The sequence below is a fragment of the Orycteropus afer genome, unplaced genomic scaffold (assembly GCF_000298275.1).
Source record: "Orycteropus afer afer isolate SDZICR_OR568_19922 unplaced genomic scaffold, OryAfe1.0 scaffold00147, whole genome shotgun sequence".
NCBI lineage: Eukaryota > Metazoa > Chordata > Mammalia > Tubulidentata > Orycteropodidae > Orycteropus > Orycteropus afer.
Window position 1 is genome coordinate 8,087,294 of NW_006921734.1, and position 6,000 is coordinate 8,093,293.

General features: G+C 38.1%; 1 protein-coding gene across 1 annotated transcript in view; it reads right to left on the bottom strand.

Annotated features, from left to right (window-relative positions):
- The window catches only part of CEP126 (centrosomal protein 126), a 73,559-nt gene that overhangs the window by 23,497 nt on the left and 44,062 nt on the right, over positions 1–6,000 (bottom strand). The window lies entirely within an intron of this gene.

Sequence of the window (6,000 nt, forward strand, 5' to 3'; positions counted from 1 at the left end):
TCTCTACCCACCACTAAAAACCACTAATCTGCTGTTGTTGTAGATTAGTTTTGATGGTTCATAATCTTAGAGAGAAACTGATTAATCTTTTACTATTAAGTATGATGTTAGCTGTAGGCTTACTGGAGCTGAACTTCAATTCTTAGCTGACTGAGCATTTTAAAACATAAATGTGTATTGTATATTAGAAAATGTTTTTTTTTCTGCATCCATTGAGATGATCATGTGGATTTTCTTTACACTTCTGTTAGTATGGTTAATTACATTGATTAAATTCCTAATATTAAACCAATCTTGGATTCTTGAGAAAATCCCATGCGGTCATGATGTATTAATGTTTTTATATATCACTGGATTCTATTTGCTAATATTTTGTTAAGGATTTTTGTATTTTTTTGTGTGAGGGATACTGGTCCATAATTTTCTTTACATGTCAAGTCTTTGTCTAGTGTTAGTATCAGGGTATTGCTAGTTTCATAAAATGAGTTAGGAAGTATTTCCATCTCCTTATTTTCTGAGAAAGTTTGTGTAAGATGGTATTATTTTTTCTAAATGTTTGATAGAATTCTACTATGATGCTATCCATTTCTATGATTTTTCTTTGCAAAAAGTTTTACATTACTTATTCATTTTAATACCCATGGGCTGGCTATTCAATGGAGCTGACTTGATGGCACCTAGATTTCAAGGAGCAGCGCAGGAAGACAAAGTCAATTATTATAATGAAATGTGCAAAGACTTGGATTAGAAAACCAAAAGAGAAGAACATGCTCAGCATTTCTCAAGCTGAAAGAGTCGAAGAAAAAAAATCCAAGCATCAAGTTGCATGTTGAAAGATTCTATGAACAAAATATTGAATGATGAAGAAAGTATCAAAAGTAGATGGAAGAAATACACAGAGTTACTGTACAAAAAAGAATTGGTCGATGTTCACCTGTTTTAGTAAGTGGAATATGATCAAGAACCAATGGTACTGAAGGAAGAAGTTGAAGCTGTACTGAAGGAATTAATGAAAAACAAGGCTCCAGGAATTGATGGACAAGCCACTGAGATGTTTCAACAAACAGATGCCACTCTGGAGGAACTTACTTGTCTATGCCAAGGAATTTGGAAGACTTGGCCAACTGACTGGAAGATATTCATATTTGTGCCCATTCCAAAGAACAGAGATCCAACAGAATGTGAAAATTATAGAACAATATTGTGGTAGTTAAGTTCGTGTGTCAACTTGGCTGGGCCTGGTTGAGTGGCTGGGCAGCTGGATGTAGTATTCCCCAGGATGTGACTGGCAGTCAACTCCATGGTGCAATCTACTGTGAGCAGCTGAGTAGGCTTAGGGATTTGGTCTGCTTACTGTATATAAGGAGAAACCTTGGGGAATGTCTCTAGCTTATGGCACACTTGAATCCTGCATGGAGCCATGTCATTGTTCAGCAGCCTGCCATGCTCTGCCAACCTTAGGACATTTTTTTTTAATGCATTTTATTGAAATATAATTTATGTACAGTGAAATACACAAAACTAAAGTGATGTGAGTCAATGTATTTTTTTTTTTTTTTTTGCAGTGTTCCCTCTTCTCCCCTCCCCTACTACCCCTGGCAACCAACAAAGAAAGTTTCCCTCCATGTTTAAACCTTTCCTTGACCCTCCCCAACAACGAACTAATATTATATTTGTCCTTCTGTGATTGACTTATTTAACTCAGCATAATGTCCTCCAAGTTCATCATATTATGTGGTGTTTTCCAGACTCTACATTATTCTTCAGTGCTGCATAGCATTCTATTATGTGTATGTACCATAGTTTGGTCATCCAGTCTTCCACTGATGGGCATGTAGGTTGTTTCCATCTATTTTGTTATTGTAAACAGTGCTGTGATGAACACGACTGTGCATATATCTGTTCCTGACCTGGCTTTCACCTCTCTAGGATATATATCTAGTAATGGGATTGCTGGGTCAAATGGTATCTCCAATTCCAGCTTTCTAAGGAATCACCATATTGCTTTCCACAGTGGTTGTATCACTTCACAGTACCACCAGCAGTGCATGAGAGTCCCAATCTTTCCACATCCCTGTCAGCATTTGTTATTTTCTGTCTTGTTGAACCTTGCCATCAGTGCTGGGGTGAGATGGTATCCTATTGTTGTTTTGATTTGCATCTCTTTGATGGCCAATAATTGTGAGCATCTCTTTGTGTATTAGTTGGCTATATGAATATCCTCCTTGGTGAAGTGTCTATTCACGTCTTCTGTCCATTTTTCAATTGGATTGTTAATTCCTTTGGTATTGAGGCATTGCAGTTTTCTATAAATCTTAGAGATAAGTCCCTTGCCAGATATGTAATTATCGGCAAATATGAATTTGTCGCTGTCATTTTTGTTAAGTGCTTTTTGGTGGTGTCGATTTCTTCGTTCCATATAATTTTCTATGCTTAGCTCATTTTGTTTATGAATCATGTTATCACTTCCTTCATCGCTATTATTTTAGTATTTGCTAAATATGTGTGCTGGTCCTCTTTTATTTTGATGTGAAAGTTTATCATTTTTCTTTGAGGTTACCCTGTGATTTATAGTTTTCTTCCCCAAGTTTAGAACAGTCCATTATATCTTGTAGTTGTCTTGACTTCCCTCCCGTCTAGAAGTTCTGTAACAACACAGTTTTTTCCCTCTTTTTGGTTTGTAGTTGTCCTCATTTGTCAATTGATGTCTCTGGTTCCCTGTTAAAATCTTGTAGGCTTATTTACTTTGGATACTTCCATAGCTGGGTTGGTCTCTGGGTTTTATCATCATGTGTGTTAACAGTCAGTTGTTGGCTGTTGCCTCTCTGTCCAAAGGCCTCCCTTTAGCATCTCTTGTTAAGGTTGGTCTGGTTTTAACAAATTCCCTTAATTTCTGCTTATCTGGAAATGCCTTAATTTCACCATCATATTTGAGGGACAGTTTTGCTGGGTACATAATTCTTGTTTGGAAATTTTTCTCTTTCAGGGTTTTATATATACTATCCCATTGTCTTCTTGCCTGCATGGTTTCTGCTGAGAAATCTGAACTTAGTCATATTGGTTGCCCTTTGTAGGTAATTCTTCATTTTTCCTGTACTGCTCTCATGATTTTTTCTTTGTCTTTGGTTTTGGTAAGTTTGATGATGATATATCTTGGTGATTTTCTTTTGGGGTCTATCCTGTTTGGGGTTCATTGGACTTCCTGAATGGATATATTCTCATCTTTCATCACACCAGGAAAATTCCCTTCCAACAAATCTTCGACAATTTTCTCTGTGGTTTTATTTGTCTCTTCCTGTTTTGGAATTCCGATTACATGTAAGTTATTCCTTTTGATGGTATCCCACATGAACCTTATGCTTTCTTCATTTTGTTTTGATCTTTTTTTCTGATTTTTCTCTTTCCAAAGAAGTTTTCAGGTATTTGCCTTTAATCTCACTAATTCTGTCTTCCATTGATTCAATTCTGCTCCTTTGCCCATTCAATGTCTTATCTATTTCTGAATATTTAGTATTAATCTTCTGGATTTCTGTGTGTAGATTTTGTATCATTTCCAACTTTTCATTTATTTTGTCATTTTGTTCTTGTATTGTCTTTCAAAATTGTTGTAGGGTTTTCTCTGTGTTTTCCTCAATTTGGTCAGTGTTTTTCTTGATCTGTCTCTCAGTCTGTTGAAGATACCTAAATACAATTCTTTTGAATTCCTTATCAGGGAGTTCCAATGCTGCGTATTTCTGGGTGATATGTTTTGGGTCTGTATCCTGGTCCCTTGTTTCTCTGCTTTATCTTGCTTCTTTTGTGTGGACTATGATGCTTTGTTGTCTCTGAGGCATTGTGGTGTTTTTGTGTTTATATTTAATTGGTGACTATCTGTTTGAGTGACTTGCCCACAATTTTCGTTTTATTTGTTTTGTTTGTATGCTATCTATGCAAACAGTGTACTGTGTGTGCTCCTCTAGTCACTAGTTGACAGCACTTATACACTCACCACCTGTCTCCTTTCCTGTTGTCAGCCTCTACTATGTCCCTGCTGACCTTGGCAAATGGAGCCTATTCTTGGGTTCCTGGAATCCAAATGAGAATACTGTCACTTTAAAATCCAAAATGGTTGCTTCTTGTAAAGATTCAAAATGGCTGCACCCTTGGTCACTTGAAATATCCAAAATGGCTGCTGCTTATAAACATTCAAAATGGCTGCACCCTCAGTCCCTTTAAATATCCAAAATGGCTGCCACATGTAAACAATCAAAATGGCTGCACCCTCTGGACAGTGGAAAGTCAACAGCTCAGGTTGTCTCCCTCCTTGCTGTTTCCATTCCTAGTTATAGGCTACCAGTGCAGTCATCCCTGTAGCCCTTGGTGACCATGGCTGATCTTTAGGTCAATTCTCAGGTCCCAACATCACTTGGAAATATTCAGGCTCTTGGTCCCGTCAGAGTAGCTGACAATCTGCAGCTCTAACTGTCTCTGTACTCTCTGTTTTTGTTCAGGTTTTTCCACTAGTTGGTGCCTAATCCACTACTGTGTAGTTCCTTTCAAAGCTCAGGGCTCCAGGATTATGTTCCATATCTCTGTCAATTGGTTTTTCTTTTCTTTGTTGAAGAGGGTCTGTGTCGCTTGTCTGCCTATTCCTCCATCTTACTGGAAGTCTCTCCCCAACTTCAACCTTGGGACTTTCAATGGACTTGAATTAATGGCCTACTATGTGGTTTGGTAACATCAGGACTGTGCTTTTTTACTTGTCAACCTTAGCCTTGTCAGTCTCAGCAGCCAGAAGCTGTTTTGAATAAAGAAAAGCCTCTAGTTTCAGTGGCCCAGGAGTAGGAGGCAGAGCTGAAGCCCAAGGTTGAGGGGGTTTCACCCAGCCCCTAAAGCCTGGCACTTTGAATTTGGACTTAAAGCCTCCAAACTGTAAGAGAATAAACTCCTGTTTCTTCAAGCCACACGACTTGTGGTACATTCCTGTCAGAGCAGCACTAGGTAACCAGAAAAAATAACATTAATATCATACACAAGTCAAACTGTAAGGATAACTCAAAAAGATTGCAGCAGTACATTGATACAGAACTTCAAGAAATACAAAACAAAACAAAACAAAACAAAACTCCAGAAATACAAGCTGGATGCAAAACAGGATATGGAATGAGACATATTATTGCTGATGTCAGATGGATCTTGGCTGAAAGCAAAGAATACCAGAAAGATGTTTACTTGTGTTTTATTTTCTATGCAAAAGCATTTGACTATGTGGATCATAACAAATTATGGGTAACATTGAGAAGAATGGAATTCCAGACCATTTAATTTTGTTCATGAGGAGACTGTACATAGACTAGGAGGCTGTCATTCGAATAGAACAAAGGAATACTGCATAGTTTAAAATCAGGAAGGGAGTGTGTCAAGGTTGTATCCTTTCACCATATTTATTCAGTCTGTATGCCAAGAAAATCTGAGAATTTGTACTCTATGAAGAAGAATGTAGCATCAGGATCGGAGGAAGACTCATTAACAACTTGCAATGTAGTTGTCGTTGTTATGCGCTGTCGAGTCAGACCCGACTCATAGCGACCCCTCCTTGGGTTGCCGAGGCAGTATCACTATGGAAGAAGATTGCCCAACCTTCCTTCCGAGGAGTGGCTGGTGGGTTTGAACCGTCAGCCTTCTGATTAGCAGTCAAGTGCTTTAGGCACTATGCTACCAGAGCTCCTTGCAATATGCAGACAATTATTACTTTGGATACTTCCATAGCAACTGCTTGCTGAAAGTGAAGATGACTTGAAGCACTTACTGATAAAGACTGAGGACTCCAGTCAGGAGTATGGATTATACCTCAACACAAAGAAAACAAAAATCCTCACAAGTGGACCAATAAGCAGCATTGGGATAAACAGAGAAAAGACTGAAGCTGTCAAAGATTTCATATTACTTGGTTTTGCAATCAACACCAATAGAAGCTGTAGCCAAGAAATCAGAAGATGTAGTGCACTTGGCAAATGGGCT